General features: G+C 43.4%; 2 long non-coding RNA genes across 5 annotated transcripts; one reads left to right on the forward strand and one right to left on the reverse strand.

Moving 5' to 3' along the window:
- Positions 1–733: 733 nt before the first annotated feature.
- Positions 734–4,717, reverse strand: LOC139805644 (uncharacterized). Of its 3 annotated transcripts, XR_011729941.1 has the most exons (5): positions 4,601–4,711; positions 3,011–3,079; positions 2,133–2,320; positions 1,714–1,800; positions 734–1,334 (listed from the first exon to the last, which is right to left on the reverse strand). It is a non-coding gene; the product is annotated as an uncharacterized lncRNA (long non-coding RNA). The 3 variants fall into 3 exon arrangements; XR_011729939.1 differs by lacking the exon at positions 3,011–3,079 and having other exon boundaries at positions 4,601–4,717; XR_011729940.1 differs by lacking the exons at positions 1,714–1,800; positions 3,011–3,079 and having other exon boundaries at positions 4,601–4,717.
- A 594-nt stretch (positions 4,718–5,311) lies between these two features.
- Positions 5,312–16,540, forward strand: LOC139805609 (uncharacterized). 2 transcript variants are annotated; one of them, XR_011729907.1, is made up of 3 exons: positions 5,312–5,757; positions 15,377–15,552; positions 16,263–16,540. It is a non-coding gene; the product is annotated as an uncharacterized lncRNA (long non-coding RNA). The 2 variants fall into 2 exon arrangements; XR_011729906.1 differs by lacking the exon at positions 5,312–5,757 and adding an exon at positions 14,672–14,943.
- Positions 16,541–20,755: the final 4,215 nt, after the last annotated feature.

A 20,755-nucleotide genomic window follows, 5' to 3' on the forward strand; every position in this document is an offset into this window, starting at 1 on the left:
GCATCAGTCAGTAGGGCTTTGCAAAGAGCACACAAGAACTCATCAGGTATGGGACCATCAGAGGAGTAGGGCTCTTTGGATAAAGAAAAAGGCTTTTCCTTCTTTCCTCTGGCATATGCTTCCCTGGAGGCAGGGTGGGGACGGAAAAACACAAAAGTTAAACACGGCTACATGGAAAAAGTTAAAGACAGGCACACGGAAAAATTTTCCAAGCTTTGGATTTTATCAAAGGAAGTAAGAGATGGAATTCTGCTCACCTCATGTTAGCCTTCTTAAATACAGGTATTTATATTTAACTACTTTTTTTGGTTGCTTTGGCACTCCAGTGCTTCCCCACGGTTTCTCTTGTTCACTTTTTGGTCAGTTCAGTTAGTTCCATACTTCTGCATTAAGATCTGGTATTGCATATTTCCCCATTCTTGTCAGCAGAGCTTCCTTTGTATTGGGATCTTTCACCTCCAGCATGAAACTCCTTGGAATTCCCGTGCTCTTTCTAACTCTGGGATCAGGCTCGACAGTTTGGCCCTGTTAAGGGAAGAAATGCAGACACATCTCATCTGAACCTCACACTTTAAATGACATCTCAATTATTACTATTTTAACCAGCAAAAGCCTTTAATCCCTTCCTTTTCCTAACCCAAGGCTTGCTCCAATCAAATCCTTTTTCCTTTAAATACCATAGCCAGGATGTTCCAAAGGCTTGAGCAGTGTTTGGAACTCAACAGACAAAGAATGGCTTAACTTCAGGTTTATTCAGGGAGAAATATCCCCTTAGCTCACCATCCACTTGGAGAAGAGACACAAATACACTTCTCCTCCAAAGCACAATTCAGAGGGAGAGACTGAACGTGCCAGCAGTTCCACAGCACAACACAGCACGACAACAGTTCCAGAAGGTCACATCTGCTCATATGCCACACAAACACACTCCTAGAAACCATCAGGTACACCGACACAGCTTACACACTCTGTGTTCAAACCAACAGACTGTGCCCTCCACTGCACCTACGCTGCCATTTATGGCACCCTCCAGCATTCCAAAACTGGATCCAGAACCAGAGTGACCAGAGAGCAAAAAATAGTCATGCAGTTGTCCCTGTTCCACAAACACTCCTCATTTAACTGTTGCAGACCCACTGAAATGTCCATAACTTACAGCCAACTGAATTACTCTGCCAACATTGGGTTTCTAACATAAAATTAACAAAATGTCTCCGAAATGGTGAACAGCTTCTGAAGGGCTTCCTTGTGTCTTGAAGCTGAGTAATACTGCAGGATTACACTGACGCTGATCAGGTACTCCCCTCCTGTCTTCCCAGCCTGGGAACAACCCTCTGTAGAATAGTATCCAAATAGAAACATTTTGTAAACTTAAACCAATGACTTCAAATTATTAAAAATCAAAGTTTTGTTCACATCTCTGGTTATCCAGCTACAGATCACAGCATAAGATTTAAAATAACAAAGCAAAGACTCTTGGGGTTTTTTTTAAGTATTTGACAAGAAATTCCATGTACCTCAATAAGCTGGGCCAGAGAAACAAGTGCAGAGGAGTCACTGATCTCTTCACAAAAAAATAATGAAAGGGTTTCTACATACCTGTTTTCAAGAAATAAAACCCCATCTGAATTAGAGCAAATACTATGGATGCGGTTTGGATAAATGCACTGTGGGAACTACCAGGGTCCCTGGGCCAGCTACACTCACGCTCACAGAGAGAGACGTTCATGTGCAGCAAGGAATTCAAACTGATCAGTGACAGCATCACTGATGTCAGATTCAGACTGAGTGGTTTCAGACCTACAGACAAGAAGTTTTCAAGTTGAAACATGACACACCACTCCATGACCAGCAGAGGCTGTATTCTTCACAGAACACAGAGACACACTTGATGAATTTCTACATTCAGATCTCCTAACAGCTTCTCAAGTGCTCAGACCCCACAACTCTGGGTTAATGTAATGCCTCACCCCATTCTAGTGAAGAAAATTCAGTTATACCTAAAATCAGGATGACAAAAAAAAACCATCCCACCCCTTAGTGATTTTTTTGTACTGGAAGGACTACTTTGAAATGCAGAGTTACACATCATATTCCACCCCAGGTGGAGGAATCAACATCTAGAGCATCACCAGTCAGGTATTTCCTTGTGTTCCTTATTTCTATTTTAGCAGCAGCAGGACAGAGTTTGCAAAGCTGTAGAAAAATGCTGCCCCTTTTCCCAGTGTCAGTTCCAAGTGGTGGTATCCTGAAGAAAGGCTGAACCTTTGGGAAATGGAAGCAGCATCCAAACCTGAAGTCACCCAGATCCAAACATGTCCTGCAGGCAGAAGGGAAGAAAAATGACAGAGCTTTTATCCACAAAGGCACTGGGGTCCAATCTTGTGCTAAATGTGTACACTGGGCTGTTGGCATTTTCACGTGCAGACAAACTATTCAACTGAACTGCTTCATCAGACAAAGCCCAAAGATCAAATGCAGAACTGCAGAATACCAACTTGGGGAGAAACAATTCTTTAACTGATAGCAATCTATTGAAGACATTTATGTACTCAGAGGGGCCCAAACAATTTCACCTCAGTTATACAGTTTCAGGAAGAAATGCCCAGGCATTTACAGACACACAAAGGAATTGTTTGGCTGTATAGAGATGTCCTCAAAATGTCTGGGATATGTTGGTTTGAGTCAAAAGTAAGAAACAGTACCAAGTATAACAGTAACAGATTCTCAGTGGGTTTTGGTAACATTTTCAAAAATTAGGAAAAAAAAAAACCAAAAAAACCTGTGCATTACACAGTTTTGCTATGCTGAATCAAATACGTTGTATTTACAACAAAGACTGTGTTTTATTGGAAAATACTTTAAGTTAATGTTTGGGAAATTAATACAAGGGTACATTGTTTGGATGTAAACGCAGGCTGCAATAGAAAGTGTAAAAGACTGTGATTTTACATACAGCTTTTGATGTTCCACTCACAGGCTCCCTTTGCCTTCCTCATGTTCCACTCACTGGCTCTGACTGGCTTCTAGAAGAACAAAAAAGGTGATCAGAACTCCAAATAAAGCACTTGTGTCCAACCTTAAGTAGTGAAAGCAGAGTATAAACTAGTTTTCTGATGCACAGAGTAAAACATGTTGAAGACAAAATTCAGACCCTAACCCCACCTTTTCTTCTCCAAGATGCTGCTGTCCCTGCTGTCCCCCAGCCTGTCACTGCCCGGTGTCCCATCACACCCCAGGCCTTCACTACCCAGTGCCGACCCCCAGCAGCCCCCTGGCTCTGCCATGGCTCCCTCAGCAGCCCTGGGCCCATCACTGCCCAATGTCCTTTCACTCTCCCAGACCCTCACCATCCCATGTCCCCCCTGTCACTCCCAGGCTGCCACCTCCCCATGTCCCCTCCTGTCAGCAACCAGCCATGGAAGAACAGCCTGGGGGAGATGCAGTGGGCTTGGTGGTCACAGGGCCAGTGAAGGGAGGGGATGGCTCAGGGTGTCTGAGTGTCTCTTGGTGCAAGAGGATATAGAAAGAAACATTCTTGGGAACAAGTCCCCAGTGATCACCTGGTTTTTCCTTTTTCCCTTCCAGGTGATGATGGGCAAGCCCCAGGCCCATGCAGCCATTCTCTGCACACAAGTCCCCTGGGGCTGGGTATCTGACACACGTCTAATAAAAGAACACAGCCCCAGAGATTTGATCTGTTCATCTTCAGCTGGGGGAAGGTGTGTGTGTGTGTGTGTGCGTGTGCGTGTGCGTGTGTGTGTGTGTGTGTGTGAGAGAGGAAGAGCTGCTCTCCCATTTCATTTTTGCACCTCAGCAAAAACATTGCATGATTTACACTCAAGAAATCAAAGGTAAGCGACGCAGATGGCTCCAACCACAAATTTCCACTGACTCCCTAGAAATATACAAGACCATACTATCAGTCACACTGCCCTCCCTACTGTAGAGGTGTCAGACCAGAAATGATGGTTTCAAGACAGAAAACACAACACAATCCAGCACAACAACAACAAAAAAACAACCTGAAGAAACCAGGTAAACAAACCAAGAGTCCCTAATCAAACCCTAAAAATGAAAACAAGCTTTCATCTTTGAAAAGAAAGCCCAGGGTGCTGGGGCCTGGCCCAGATGCTCATCACTGCTCTTCTGGGGCTCTGCCCAGCTCTTCATCCCTCCCTCTCTCTCGTTTGCCCATCATAAGTTTGGGCTTTCACTGGCTGTCTCCCTCTCAGCACTTCCCAATTCCTCCCTGCCTCTTCTCAGAGCCATTGCTGTTTCTCTCTCTCTCTCTCTCTCTGTCTCCACATCTTTCTCTCCCTCTCCTCTCCTGGCCTTATTGTCCCTCTCTCTCCTGCAGCCTCTCCCCTTTCCTGCCTCTCCCTCCCCTCTCCCTTCCTCTCCCCTCGCCCTTTCCCCTCTCTCCTGCTCCCTCTCCCACCCCTCTGTCACTCCCCTCTCCTGGGGCCTTTTCTGCCTCTCTCAGGCCCCTCACCCGCTCTCTCTCCATCCCCCCTCTCTCCTCCTTTCCGCCCTTCTCCTCTCTCTCCCTCCCCCCCCTCTTTGCCCCCTTCCCCTCCATCTCTTTCCCGCTCCTCACCACTCTTTTTCCTGCCTTCTCTCCCTGCCCAGATCCCCTTCCTCCTGCTCCCCCTCCCAGCTGGGCCGGGGCCGGGGCAGCCCCGGGGCCGGGCGGGCTCAGGCAGCAGGAGAGGAGAAGCGCCCCGGGGCATGCTGGGAGCTGTAGTCCCGGGGCATGCTGGGAGCTGTAGTCCCGGGGCATGCTGGGAGCTGTAGTCCCGGGGCATGCAGGGGGCTGCCCGGCGGCCATCTTGGTTCCCGGGCCATGCTGGCAGCTGCCGCTTCCCCCCACTCCCCAGCCCGCAGCCGGGGAAAAACTCCGGGAGGGCGGCGGGGATGAGCCAGCAGCTCCCAAAAGCCCTCAAACTGAAGGAGGAAGCATGCAGAGGGGGGATGCAAGGGCAGGTACCCTGGGAGGAGTAGAGAGGTGGCTGGAGCAGCTGGGGAGCACGGCAGGAGAGCCACATCCATCCCAGGTAGAATCGAATCTAAAGCAGGGCCTGGGACAACCAAGGAGCCCCCACGGGGGGAGAAGAAGAGGTCTGTGATCATCTAAAGAACCTGCAGGTCCACAAGTTTATGGCACCTCACAGGGCCCACGCACGGGTCCTGAGGAGCTGGCAGACGCAGTTGCTGAGCCTCTGTCTGTCCTATTGGAGAGGTGATGGTGGTCTGGTGAGGTTCCCACTGACTGGAAAAAAGTGACATAGTTGGAGTGGAAGAGCTAAAGTTTGAGTTGGAGAAGTAAAGAAGGAGGGTCTGAGACCCTGAGGGATCTGAGAGGGGTCACTATTCCCTCCCATCTCCTGCCCACACCCTATAGAAAGTCAGGCAGCCCAGCAGCCCATCCCCCTTTCCTCCTGCTCCTTGCTGGGCTGCTGTTCCCCTCTGCTCCTTTCCCACCAGCTGCCACCTGCTCCTCAGAATCCACATCCATCTGGTGCTGGGAAGAGCCGTGGAGCTCCCTCTTGAGTCGGCCCTGCCACAGGGAGCCCTCAGGCACCCATTCCTGCCAGCATGGAGATGGGGTTGTGTGTCAGCTCAGGGAGCTGTTCCCAGGGGGGAGGAGATCAGCCCTGGCTGAGCCTTCCTGCAGTCCCTGGCTCTGAGGAGGAGTGGAGTGTCGCGGGAAGAAGCGGGGTTGCTGCCTGTCATTGTGGAGCAGGAGTTTTAGAGGTAAGAATACCTGTGGTGGTTGGTTGGTGGTTGGAGGTGGAGTGTGCTGGACTATTTTTTCCCTCCTCTGTCGCTATTTTCACAAGGAAAAGGCAGCCAGTAGCTTTGCCACGCACGCCTGGGGTGTTTCAGGTGTCCCAACATCCTGTAATTCTGAGAGGAAAATCTGCAGTAGGATAAGGTGCTCACTTTCTGGCCCCAGTGCCTGTGATAGAATATATGCTGGAATGTGTTCCTGATTTATTTTGGCCATGAATAGGGAAAAGACAACTGTGTTCTTGTTGAAATTATATGTAAAAATGTATTAAAAGATATGTCCTTGTTTCTATGTAAAACGTGGTTAAAGTGTCTTTTAAATTTTAGAGAGTTTTGAAGTGTTAAGAAACTTTTAGCATGTGAGAGAAGATGCCTGAGGAAGACAGGAGAGCTTCAACCTAGCAACAAGTCACGCATGCGCAGAGAACTTCGGAGAAAACTCGAGAAGGACAAGGAAGACAGAGTATATAAGGCAAAGGGGTGGACTTTGGTGGGGTGGACAGGAGGAAGAGCGGGACTTCCCTGTCGTCCAGCGCTGGGTATCTTGCCTAATCCTTGTTATATTGTAATTAATAAAAGTCATTAATTCGGTTACATTTGCTTGGAGAGCCTCAAATTTATTTCAATTTGGTGCCGTGACTCGGATGCAACCCCGGACCGGATTCTTGGTCCTACCAGGGAAGGGAGCCCCCGCCTGTTATTTGGCGGCCCTGGTAATCCAACTCCTGTCCCGGTTGCACCGACGAACCTAAATTCAAGGAATTAGGCAAAAGGGGGCCGGTAGACCCTGTAAACTTTGTGCACAAAGATCCGGACGAAGACGCGGGACGCGTGAGTATTTGCGAAGGGGATCCGTCCGGTTTGGGTCAGGTATCCCGGAGGCGCAGTGAGTGGTGTGTGTGTGTGAGAGGGGAACCGGCAGCTCGGATTCCCCAAGCGAGTGCGGACCCTCAGTAGTGCGGTTCTCATTGCCCGCGAGGGCGTGAGCCACGAACAAGGGGAAGCGAGTGATATACTGCTGATTGGAGTCGCCCCGGAAGATGGGACAGAAAAAGAGTAAGCCCCAAAAATCCACAAAAATTCCACCAGTACCTCGGGATAGTCCGTTGGGATTTATGTTAGATAATTGGAAACTTTATCCCAATACAGAAAATAAAGATAGGGCAAAAATGATTTGTTATTGCGTGACAGTGTGGGGAGGGAAGGAGATATTTCAGAATGTCTCTTGGCCCATGTTTGGGTCCTCAGAGGATTGGGTAAAGCAGAAGCTAAATTTATGGGTAAACGGTAAAGCCCCTTTCAGTCAGGAAGAGAGTGATTATGCGAGTGTGTGGCTAACTAGACCAGGCAGTACGGAACCTGCTCTCTTGCTTCCTTTAAATGAGAAAAAGAAAGGGAAGAATAGGGAGGAAGAAGAGGCCTCATTAATTCCTCCCCCATATGTACCCCCTCTGGATAACCCCTCACCCCCTAATGCACTACCCCCCGTAGAAAACCATCCTGAATCTGTTAGTGAGGTACAAGGGCCCATAACCCGGAAACGGGCTCAGAAACAACAGCATAATTTGTACCCACTTAGGGAAATGCCTATTGGAGGTCCAGGTCCAAATCCCGTTATAGGTTTTGTATCAGTTCCTCTAAGTACGGGTGATGTGCGGGAATTTAAGAAAGAAATGGGGAATCTTTTAGAAGACCCCCTGGGAGTAGCAGAGAAATTAGATCAGTTTTTAGGACCCAGCATTTATACGTGGGGAGAGTTACAAGCTATATTGAATATTTTGTTTACCTCCGAAGAACGAAATATGATCAGACGGGCAGGGACGCGAATTTGGGATGCACAACATGTTCAAGGTCCTTTAGCGGATACTAAATGGCCATTACAGGATCCAAATTGGAACCATCAACAACAGGACCATCGGGTTAATATGCAGGACTTAAGGGGAATTATAATACAGGGAATTCGGGAGGCAGTGCCTAGGGGACAAAATATTAATAAGGCGTTCAACGAGAGACAGAGGAAGGATGAAACTCCTACTGAGTGGCTAGAACGCCTGAGGAAAAATTTGCAAATGTATTCTGGGTTAGACCCAGAAAATCAGTTGGGGCAGGCTTTGTTAAAAACACAGTTTGTGGCCAAATCATGGGATGATATCCGAAAGAAATTAGAAAAGATAGAGAACTGGCAAGACAGGGGTTTGGATGAGTTGCTGCGGGAAGCTCAGAAGGTATATGTTAGGAGGGACGAAGAAAATCATCGAAGACAAGTACGGATGATGGTAGCAGCAGTCAGGGAGACAGGGAGGCCCGGGAGGCCCGAAACGTTTTTCAAAACAGAACCGAGGGACCAGAGGAATGAAGGACGAACTCCCCGGATAGAAAGGAGAGAAAGTGTGTGTTTTTATTGTGGGGGTAAGGGGCATTTCCGACGGGAATGCAGGAAAAGATTGAAGGATGAAAGAATCTTTAAGGAAGATTAGGGGGGTCAGGGGCTCTATCTGCTGGGGACACGAAAACATCGAGAGCCCTTGATAAAACTTAAAATAGGTCCTCAGCAAGAGGAAGTTGCATTTTTGGTAGATACTGGAGCAGAACGATCAACTGTTCAGAAATTGCCTGGGGGTTGTAATGTCTCTAAAGAAACTGCCCAAGTGGTAGGGGCTAAAGGGGAGCCCTTTGAGGTTCCAATAGTTAAATATGTTCTGATAGAGGCTAATGGTAAAATTAAAATAGGGAGCTTTCTGTTAGTTCCGGAAGCAGATTTTAATTTATTGGGAAGGGATTTGATTATAGAGCTAGGTATTAATATAGAGATAGTGAATAAAGAAATACAGATAAAGCTTTGTCCTTTAAGGTTGGCAGATGAGGCAAAAATCAATCCGGAAGTATGGTATACCCCCGATAGTATAGGAAAGCTTGATATAATTCCTTTTATGGTTACCATTAAAGAACCTGAGGTGCCAGTAAGAATTAAACAATATCCTATTTCCCCTGAAGGGAGAGCGGGGTTAAAGCCAGAGATAGACAGGTTATTGGATAAAGGACTTTTGGAACCTTGTATGTCCCCTTTTAATACTCCCATTCTGCCCGTAAAGAAGGCGGACGGGTCATATCGGTTGGTCCATGATTTAAGGGAAATAAATAAAAGAACAGTAGCCCGCTTCCCAGTGGTAGCAAATCCCTATACTTTGCTGAGCCGGCTGGGACCTGAGAAGCAGTATTACAGTGTTATAGATCTCAAAGATGCGTTTTGGACATGTCCTTTAGATGAAAGATGTAGAGATTATTTTGCTTTTGAATGGGAGGATCCAGTTACACATAGAAGACAACAATTGAGGTGGACTGTTCTTCCCCAGGGGTTTACAGAATCCCCAAACTTATTTGGTCAAGCTCTAGAGCAAATTTTACAAGAATATCAAACGATGGAGACAGTAGTTCTCATTCAGTATGTAGATGATTTACTTTTGGCTGGGGAAACTGAGGATGAGGTCCGTACTGAAAGTATCAAGTTGTTGAATTTCTTGAGTGCAAAAGGGTTGAAAGTGTCAAAGGCAAAATTACAGTTTGTTGAGGAGGAAGTAAAATATTTGGGGCATTATTTAAAGAAGGGAGAAAAGAAGATAGATCCTGAAAGAGTACAAGGTATTCTTTCTATGCCACCCCCCAGAAGCAAAAGGCAAGTTAGACAGCTTTTAGGTTTAGTCGGATATTGTAGACAATGGATTGAGAATTATAGTGCCAAGGTTAAGTTTTTATATGAAAAATTAGGACAGGATGGACTATTAAAATGGAGTGAAAGTGATGAGAAAAATTTAAGGGGGTTACAACATGATTTGATAAATGCCCCTGTTCTTAACTTACCAGATTTAAAACGACCATTTTATCTGTTTGTAAATACAGAAGCAGGTACTGCTTATGGTGTATTAACCCAAGATTGGGCAGGGAAGAAGAAACCTGTAGGATATTTGTCTAAATTATTAGATCCTGTCAGCAAAGGATGGCCTACTTGTTTACAGGCAATTGTGGCGTGTGCCTTGCTTGTGGAAGAAGCCAATAAAATCACTCTCAATGGGGAACTTAAAGTACTTTCCCCTCATAACATCAGAGGAATTTTGCAACAGAAAGCTGACAAGTGGATTACAGATGCTAGACTCTTAAAATATGAAGGAATTTTGTTAGATTCTCCAAAGTTATCCTTAGAGGTTACGAATTTACAAAATTTAGCAGAATTTTTATATGGAGTACCTGAGGATGTTAGTAAGATGCATGATTGTTTGGTGACCATCGAGGAACAGACAAAGATTAGACCAGATTTAGAGGAAGAGGAATTGGACGAAGGGGATAAATTGTTCGTAGATGGCTCTTCTCGTGTTATAAACGGAAAAAGAGTGTCAGGGTATGCTATTATTGGAGGAGAGGAATTAATAGTTATTGAGTCAGGACCCCTGCACCATTCCTGGTCGGCGCAGGCGTGTGAACTCTATGCTGTATTACGAGCCCTACAGCTTTTGCGTAACAAGATTGGCACTATTTATACTGACTCTAAGTATGCTTATGGAGTAGTCCATACCTTTGGTAAAATATGGGAGGAGAGAGGATTAATAAACTCACAAGGAAAGAATTTAATACATCGAGAATTGATTAAAGATGTCTTACGGGCTTTAAGAGGTCCAGAGAAAATTGCGATTGTACATTTGAAAGGTCATCAAAGGGGGCTGGATTTTAAAAGTAGAGGGAATAATGCAGCAGATCAAGAAGCCAAAAGAGCCGCGTCCCTTCCAGTACAAGTACCAAGGATGAGTCCCAGAGCAAAACCTCTGTCACCTTCAGAGCATACGTGGAAACTTTACAGCTTCACTATTGCAGAGAAACAAAAGATGGAAGCAATGGGACTACGAGAAAATTCCCAAGGGAAATGGACTCTCCCAGACGATAATAGAACTGTTGTGCCAAAATCTGTAGCCATTGAAATTATGAGAAGGATCCATAGTGTAACTCATTGGGGAGCACGGGGACTGGTGGATCAGTTTGCTACTAAATATATGTGTATAGGGGCAGATGATTTGGCAAAACAGGTAGTAAAAGGATGTGCTATCTGTTTACAAGTGAATAGTCGCCACCTTAGACAACCCCCGCAAGGAGGCCGACCGGCAGCACGCAGACCATTCGCAAACATCCAAATTGATTTTACAGAATTACCTAAGGTTGGGAGATACCGGTACCTATTAGTAATGGTAGATCATTTGACCCATTATGTGGAGGCTTTCCCTACAGCAAGAGGTACAGCACGAGTGGTGATTAAAATTCTTTTAGAACAAATTATCCCACGATATGGAGTGGTAGAAACAATTGATTCGGATAGAGGTCCCCACTTTGTATCCAGAATTTTAACTGATCTTACTAAAGCAATGGGAATACAGTGGGATCATCATACTCCTTGGCATCCGCAGAGTTCTGGTAGAGTGGAAAGAATGAATAGAGAGATTAAGAAACAATTAACAAAGCTTATGTTAGAGACTCGTATGTCATGGATACAATGTTTGCCCCTAGCATTACTAAACATTAGAACACAACCTCGTACTGATATGGGAATATCACCGTTTGAAATGCTGTATGGAATGCCCTATAATATGGGAGAACCACAAGATCATCCTATGATTACAGATAGAAATATGAATGTATATTTGACAACATTAATGAAATATAGGGAAGAGTTATGGAAAAGGGGAATTTTAGCCCAGAGACCACCATTAGACCTAAAATTGCATCATGTAAAACCAGGTGATTGGGTTTTGATCAGGGCATGGAAAGAGACAACATTAAGACCACAATGGGAAGGTCCTTACCTTGTGTTGTTAACTACTGAGACTGCAGTTAGAACAGCTGAAAAGGGATGGACACATGCTAGTAGAATCAAAGGACCAGTGGAGGAACCAGGACCAGAGTGGCAGATAGATGGAAATCCGGGAGAATTAAAATTCAAATTACAACGACGAAGGTATAGATGGAAATAAATAACAGAAGGAGGATGAATGCTTGAGCTTTGAAATAAAGAACTATTGCCTGCATGTACTAACCCTATTAACAATTATGGCACTTTGATTTCCTAGAGGACTCCTGAAGAATATCCTTGCTGTCGAGAAGAATTTTCTTTCCTCGTAGCTCGACGCAACCGAGTTGACGAGTAAGACAGAAGGATAATATGTGTGGAGACAAGAACTCTTACAGCGGAAACAGTGCGTAACCGGTAGGGAGGTAGAGTGCATGGGAATACTTATCTCAAGATCGCCCCTTCTGATTTTATTGTGATTGGCATATAATACGAACCAAAATTTATTTCCCTGTTTCTCTTTCTGCTCACTCTGCTCACTGTGTTCTATTATAGGTATGTTTGCTGTGACTCTGGAGGAGAAAATGCCATTTAAAGAAATATAATTCGGATGTTGAAACATTGTAAAGAATGTGGGCTAGGAACTGGTGATTGAGCAGACTGTGAAATTGTTATTCCAATGTTTGAAACAATGACATTTCGGTTTACCCTGTTATGTTATACTTGTTTTAAACCCCTAACCGCCTTAACCTTACTTTATTTCGTCATGATAGGAGTAGCAAAGGCTGACATACACATGCCTCACCAACCATTTAAGTGGTCCTTGATACGATGGGAAGATCAGAAAGTACTTCAAACAAAGATTACTCCTGGTGGTCCTAGCTTTACTAGTTATCTATGTGATATTGTGCAAACACAGCCTTGCTTGAATTTATTAGGTTTCTATTTTTGTCCCAGCTCAAATCCAGGCAAAGGATATTGCAATTATCCTGGACACTATTATTGTGCTTACTGGGGTTGTGAAACCGTTGCTTCGGATTGGCGGGTGGATAATCCAGATAGATTTTTAAGGGTAGGATGGGGTCCCCATGGCTGTCACCCTCCAGAGCGTTCTGGAGGGAGTATTGTTAAAGGAGGAAGCTGCCAATGGATTTATATTAACGTCACCCAACCAGAAGATTTGGGATGGATAGTGGGAAAGACTTGGGGAGCTAGGTTGTGGGAACCGGGTACCGATAGGGGTGGTCATTTTCTCATAAAAAAGGAATCTGTTTCAAAAGGGCCGGAACTTATAGGCCCTAATCCAGGATTAGGGGACCCTAATCCTGAGGTCAAGGTGGACAATCGCTCACTAAAAACACTGGGAAGGAGATCAGGCATTTCCCAAACAAATAATGAAACGGCAGATGAAATTGATAAGCGTTCCAGCTATGGTTCCCTTTGGAGAATTATGCAAGCCAGCTACAATTTACTAAACAAAACCAATCCTACGTTAGCAAAGGATTGCTGGTTGTGCTACAATATTCGACCTCCTTTTTATGAAGCTCTTGGGGTGACAGCTAAAGGGAAAAGGATAAATGGAACAAATCCAGGAGAATGTCTTTGGAAAATCAATAGGGAAAATATTCAGGGGATAACTCTCTCTCAAGTAACGGGACAGGGACGATGTATCGGCACAGTACCTAAGAACAAGGAGCACCTGTGCAATCATACTACATTGAATCCAGGACATAAGCAACAAGCAGATTGGCTGCTTCCAGCACCTAATACTCGATGGGTATGTCACAGTATAGGACTTACCCCCTGTTTGTCATTAAAAATTTTTAACTATACCCATGATTATTGCATTCAGGTTGCTATTATACCAAAAATCACTTATCATCCAAAGGAATATATTTTGGAAAAGCACATGACCCCAGAACACCATCTTGAGAAAAGAGAGCCAGTTACCGCCCTTACTATAGCAACACTTTTAACTATAGGAGGGGTGGGTGCCGGAACAGGAATTGCCTCATTGATTAATCAACAAAAAGAATTTAGAGCATTGCGAATCTCTGTAGACGAAGATATAGGTAAAATAGAACAAGCGATTGATGGATTGGTAAAATCTGTCAGATCATTATCGGAAGTTGTATTACAGAATCGTAGGGGTCTGGATTTATTACTATTACAACAGGGGGGTCTTTGTGTAGCATTAAAGGAGGAATGTTGCTCCTACGCAGATCACACTGGAGCAGCAATTGACACTATGAGTGAATTGCGAAAGAGATTGGACCAACGCAGGAGGGAAAGGGAGTCACACCAAAGTTGGTATGAAAGCTGGTTTAATCAGTCTCCATGGCTTACCACTCTGTTGTCTACTATTGCAGGACCATTACTTTTGTTATTGTTTACACTTACCTTTGGGCCTTGTATATTTAACAAACTAATTGTTATGGTTAAAAATAGGTTAGAAGCAGCACATCTGATGCTTATTAGAACTAAATATTACCAGGTACCTGATGAGGAACAGGCTGAAGTGATGGAATTAGCTGAAAGAGAGTTGCAAAGATACGATCAAAATAAATCAGGATAAGAGAAAGGGGGGATTGTGATAGAATATATGCTGGAATGTGTTCCTGATTTATTTTGGCCATGAATAGGGAAAAGACAACTGTGTTCTTGTTGAAATTATATGTAAAAATGTATTAAAAGATATGTCCTTGTTTCTATGTAAAACGTGGTTAAAGTGTCTTTTAAATTTTAGAGAGTTTTGAAGTGTTAAGAAACTTTTAGCATGTGAGAGAAGATGCCTGAGGAAGACAGGAGAGCTTCAACCTAGCAACAAGTCACGCATGCGCAGAGAACTTCGGAGAAAACTCGAGAAGGACAAGGAAGACAGAGTATATAAGGCAAAGGGGTGGACTTTGGTGGGGTGGACAGGAGGAAGAGCGGGACTTCCCTGTCGTCCAGCGCTGGGTATCTTGCCTAATCCTTGTTATATTGTAATTAATAAAAGTCATTAATTCGGTTACATTTGCTTGGAGAGCCTCAAATTTATTTCAGTGCCTGTTACAAGGGACCAAAATTCTCACTTTTGTTACTGGAAGAAAGACATTGTTTAATATCAAACCTAGTTTATTCCAAATCTGGTATCCCCACGCAGTCCTGTTTGTAGGCAACTTGGGGGTCTAGTTTCTTTCAGCTGCCTGTTCAGTGCATTTCTGATTCTGATTCAGCTGTGAAAACCACCACCAACAAAAAAATCTCTTCAGTGAATTTACTCTTGATGTATTTCCAGCTCCTATCAAGCAGTGAAGTGAAACGTCTCAGTGGCCCATTTGGTAATTGTTTTGCTTTTTTTGCTGAATGTCAACATTGTCACTGATGCCTGTCCCTCATTTCTATCATTTCTCACAGAAAACGTTGTCTAATAGCTTTTCAGTTGTCCCAGCCCCTCCACTATTGCTTCTTCATGCCCTGTAGTCTGCCAGCTTAAACAGTCTGTGTCTAACGACACAACCTTGGATCCTCTCTGTACCTTCAGCACAGGCTGGGAGGGATCCTGGTGGGCACCAAGTTGATCATGAACCAGCAATGTGTCCTAGGTTCAAACAAGAAATACGGTCTCCTGGGCTGAGAGATACTGGGCTTTCCACTTTAAAATTCCACCCCAATATTCCATCTCTTACTTCTTTTGATAAAATCCAAAGCTTGGAAAATTGTTCCTTGTGCCCATCTTTAACTTTTTTCTTTTTCCTTCCCCACTGCCTACAGGGAACCATATGCCAGAGGAAAGAAGGAAAAGCATTTCTATTTATCCAAAGAGCCATCCTCCTCCTCCTCTGATGATGATGATCCCATACCTGATGAGTTCTTGTGTCCTATTTTCAAAGCCCTACTGACTGACGCAGCTTTTATTCCCTGCTGTGGGAACAGTTATTGTGAGGAATGTAAGTGTTCCTTGCATTTTTGTTTATTCAGAACAATCACATCTGATCTTTTGGGAGCAGAAACAGGAGATAACAAAGTTGCTTTGTTTCCAGTTCTCTTTCATCCTGAAGTCTATCCTGAAGGATGCTTCTTACAGAAAGGGGAAAAGAAGCAGAAAGCTCTTTTCCCTTTTTCTGTGTCTGGTTAAATGCCCTTTGCACACAGAAGGAGGAGTATGAGCAGAGTGTGTAATTGTGCAGGTGCTGACAGTCTTAGATATCAAACTGTTTTGTCCACAGCCCTTTCTCTTCTATCAGACTACTCTGGTGATTTACTGCTGACTCGAAAAAACCAAAACCACCACTATTTGAATATTTAAATAGTTAAATATTTAATCCTTCAGAACTCAGAATGTTTTCCTGATCACTGTTTTATTCCCTTGAGGTTTGTGACTTCAACTCTAATGGACAGTGGGAAAAAGACTAGATAAAAGGTCAAGGCACAGCCTAACCCCACCTTCAGATGTTACAACAGTGAAATACCAAGACTGTGTGGTTATTTGGTACATACTAGAAATTTTTTTTTACACTATTGAACATTTTTATCCTCATGCTCTCCACCCAAGATCTTACTCACCCTTTAACCATATGTGTATTTTTTGGAGTGATTAGAACTCCAAAATTTCCCTCCTTTCTTTAAAAACCATTTTGATAATTCTAATTCCACACAGGTATTAGAAGAGCATTACTAGAGTCTGAGGAACATACCTGCCCAGCCTGTTAGCAGAGGTTTCTCCTGGTGCTCCAGTCCAACAAGTGCTTACCCCAGGTAACATGATGGCTTTTACATAAACTGTTTGTGAGAAAAGTCTCTCTGTAAAAAGCTGAAAGGGAAGAGTTTACATCTCCTTACACAAGGCTACATTGAATAAGGCCAAAACAAATGATTGGAAAAGTCAGTGCTGTTGATTTATGACAATTCTAAGTTTTTTCAGTTTAGTCATCTCAAATTGCCAATTTGCTTTCTCTCAGCTGGAGAGAATGGTGTCTTAGTTTTATCTATTTCTCTATTTCTAGCTCCATGGAGCCCAGCTGGTCAGTGATGTAGAGGGTGTCACCCCCTCCTGTCCTTCCTAAAGAGTTGATATTCCTCCATCCTCAGGCTCCAGTCTGAAGGATTAAATATTTAATTATTTAAATATTCAAATAGTGGTGGTTTTGTTTTTTTCGAGTCAGCAGTAAATCACCAGAGTAGTCTGATAGAAGAGAAAGGGCTGTGGACAAAACAGTTTGATATCTAAGACTGTCAGCACCTGCACAATTACACACTCTGCTCATACTCCTCCTTCTGTGTGCAAAGGGCATTTAACCAGACACAGAAAAAGGGAAAAGAGCTTTCTGCTTCTTTTCCCCTTTCCATAAGAAGCATCCTTCAGGATAGACTTCAGGATGAAAGAGAACTGGAAACAAAGCAACTTTGTTATCCCCTGTTTCTGCTCCCAAAAGATCAAATGTGATTGTTTTGAAATAAAAACATGCAAGGAACACTTACATTCCTCACAATAACTGTTCCCACAGCAGGGAATAAAAGCTGCGTCAGTCAGTAGGGCTTTGAAAATAGGACACAAGAACTCATCAGGTATGGGATCATCATCATCATCAGAGGAGGAGGAGGGCTTTTCCTTCTTTCCTCTGGCATATGCTTCCCTGGAGGCAGGGTGGGGAAGGAAAACCACAAAAGTTAAAGACAGGTACACGGAAAAATTTTCCAAGCTTTGGATTTCATCAAAGGAAGTAAGAGATGGAATTCTGCTCACCTCATGTTAGCCTTCTTAAATACAGGTATTTATATTTAACTACTTTTTTTGGTTGCTTTGGCACTCCAGTGCTTCCCCACGGTTTCTCTTGTTCACTTTTTGGTCAGTTCAGTTAGTTCCATACTTCTGCATTAAGATCTGGTATTGCATATTTCCCCATTCTTGTCAGCAGAGCTTCCTTTGTATTGGGATCTTTTACCTCCAGCATGAAACTCCTTGGAATTCCCGTGCTCTTTCTAACTCTGGGATCAGGCTCGACAGTTTGGCCCTGTTAAGGGAAGAAATGCAGACACATCTCATCTGAACCTCACACTTTAAATGACATCTCAATTATTACTATTTTAACCAGCAAAAGCCTTTAATCCCTTCCTTTTCCTAACCCAAGGCTTGCTCCAATCAAATCCTTTTTCCTTTAAATACCATAGCCAGGATGTTCCAAAGGCTTGAGCAGTGTTTGGAACTCAACAGACAAAGAATGGCTTAACTTCAGGTTTATTCAGGGAGAAATATCCCCTTAGCTCACCATCCACTTGGAGAAGAGACACAAATACACTTCTCCTCCAAAGCACAATTCAGAGGGAGAGATTGAACGTGCCAGCAGTTCCACAGCACAACACAGCACGACAACAGTTCCAGAAGGTCACATCTGCTCATATGCCACACAAACACACTCCTAGAAACCATCAGGTACACCGACACAGCTTACACACTCTGTGTTCAAACCAACAGACTGTGCCCTCCACTGCACCTACGCTGCCATTTATGGCACCCTCCAGCATTCCAAAACTGGATCCAGAACCAGAGTGACCAGAGAGCAAAAAATAGTCATGCAGTTGTCCCTGTTCCACAAACACTCCTCATTTAACTGTTGCAGACCCACTGAAATGTCCATAACTTACAGCCAACTGAATTACTCTGCCAACATTGGGTTTTTAGGTAACATTTTAAGTAACATTTCTCTGTCGTCCGGCAGTGTCCATTTTCCCTGCTCAAATTTAGCTCCAATCTTTTCAAGTTTTTCCATTTCCTCGGGAGTGAATTTCTTTATTTCTTCCTCTTTATTGTTTACCAAATCCTTCTTATTCTGTAAAATATTACTTTGAACACTCCATTTTCTCAAAGCTGCTTCTCAAGCTTCTTTGTCTGCCAATTTGTTTCCTCTAACATGGTGTCCTAATCCTTTTTGATGTCCTCTAATATGTACTATTGCAATCTCTTTTGGTTCTCTTACTGCCTTTAAAATTTTAATTATTAGTTCTTGATGCACTAAATCATTTCCTTGAGTATTTGTGAGGCCTCTTTCCTCCCAGATTCTTCCAAACGTATGGACTATGCCGTATGCATATTTAGAATCTGTGAATATTGTTCCTTCCTTCCCTTTTAATAACTCAAGAGCTCTATAGAGGGCATACAGTTCACATGCCTGTGCGGACCACGGTGGACTCAGAGGTCCGGATTCTATCACTTTCAGATCTTTATTAATGATTGCATATCCTGATTTTCTTTTCCCTTCATTTACTCGAGAGGATCCATCTATAAATAGTTTCTCGCCCTCCCTTAATTCTGTGTCAGTTAGATCTGGTCTCACTTTAGTCTGCGTTTCTATTACATCCAAACAGCTGTGTTGCAATTCTCCTTCAGGTTCACCAAACAAAAATTGTGCCGGGCTCTGCGCTGAAGTTCTTTTAAGTTCCAAACTAGGAGAATCTATCAGTATGGTTTCGTATTTAAGAAGCCGGCTATCTGTCAGCCATTTTTCTGCCTTCTGCTGTAGGACACCCCTAACATTAGGGGAGGGGGGGGGTATACTTTCAGTGGTGAACTAAAGGTAATTTTTCGTGCTTCTTCTATAAGCAATGCAGTGGCCACCAAAGCCTGTAAACAGGCTGGCCACCCCCTACTTACGGGGTCTAATAATTTTGAACAGTATCTCACAGGCTTTTTTATTCCTGCCCAATCTTGAGTAAGCACACCATAAGCTGTCTGATTGGATACGTTGACAAATAAGAAAAAATGTTTTTTCCAGGTTGGGGAGGCTCAATACTGGAGCTTGTACTAATGTTCTTTTTATTTCCTCTAATTTCTGATCATCTTCTCCTGACCATCTGATTTCATTATTTGTCAACTTCTCATATAAAAATTTCACCTTTTCACTATAACTCTCAATCCATGGTCTGCAATATCCCAATAATTGTCTAACTTCCTTTTTGGTTGTTGGGGGTCTCAGAGCAAGTATTCCTGATACCCTATCGGGATCCAGTTTCTTCTGACCTTTGCTTAGCCAATGTCCTAAATACTTTACCTCCTGCTCCACAAATTGCAATTTTGACTTTGACACTTTTAGTCCCTTTTTCCCCAGGAAGTTTAATAATCGGATAGTAACTTCCCGAGTTTCTCTTTCAGTTTCCCCGGCTATCAATAAATCATCCACATATTGTAACAATTTCACATTCAAAATCTTGCAACAGCTTCTCCAAAGCCTGCCCAAATAAATTAGGTGACTCTGTAAATCCCTGCGGTAACACAGCCCACCTTAACTGCTGCCTTCTCCCTGTCGATGGATCCTCCCACTCAAAAGCAAAATAATCTCTAGACTTGTCGTGTAAGGGACAAGCCCAAAAGGCATCTTTTAAATCTATTACGCGATACCAAATATATTCGGGAGAAATGTGGCTTAATAAAGTATAAGGATTTGCCACCACTGGAAATTTGGTGTTGACCCTCTGCTTTACTGCCCTTAAATCCTGCACCATCCGGTATGTTCCATCAGATTTCTTTACAGGCAGTGTTGGTGTATGATGCGGGGACATGCAAGGTTCCAAAGCCCCTTGTTCTAAATCCTTGTTTAATCCTTTTCTTCCTTCCATTGAAATAGGATATTGTTTGATCCTGATTGGATGATGTGGATCAGTTATCTGAACTTCTATTGGATCCATATTTATTTTTCCAATTTCTCCTTCTTTATACCGTATGGATGGATCCATTGACTCCTCATCTGCTTCAGTCAAGGTACATAAATTAATGTTCAATTTTTCTCCATCACTTTGAATATTTACTTTCAATTTTAAGATCAAGCCTCTCCCAAGTAGGTTATACTCTGCTTCTGGGAGCAAAAGCAAATTATGCAAGCAAATTGTATTCTCTGTTTCTATTTCCACATCTTCCAGGATTGGCACTTTAGAAGGTTCTCCTTTTGCTCCAATAACTGACATATAATTCTTTCCTCTCTTTATTCCTTCAGGTAATTTCTGTATAGTAGCTTTTTCAGCTCCAGTATCTACAAGGAATAAAAATTCCTTTTTATGGGGACCTATTAATAATTTTATCAAGGGCTCTGTAGATGTTCCGGTCCCCAATAAATACAGTCTCTAGCTATGTTACAGACATGTAAAGTAAAAAGGTAGCAG

Source organism: Heliangelus exortis, chromosome 20, assembly GCF_036169615.1.
Source record: "Heliangelus exortis chromosome 20, bHelExo1.hap1, whole genome shotgun sequence".
NCBI lineage: Eukaryota > Metazoa > Chordata > Aves > Apodiformes > Trochilidae > Heliangelus > Heliangelus exortis.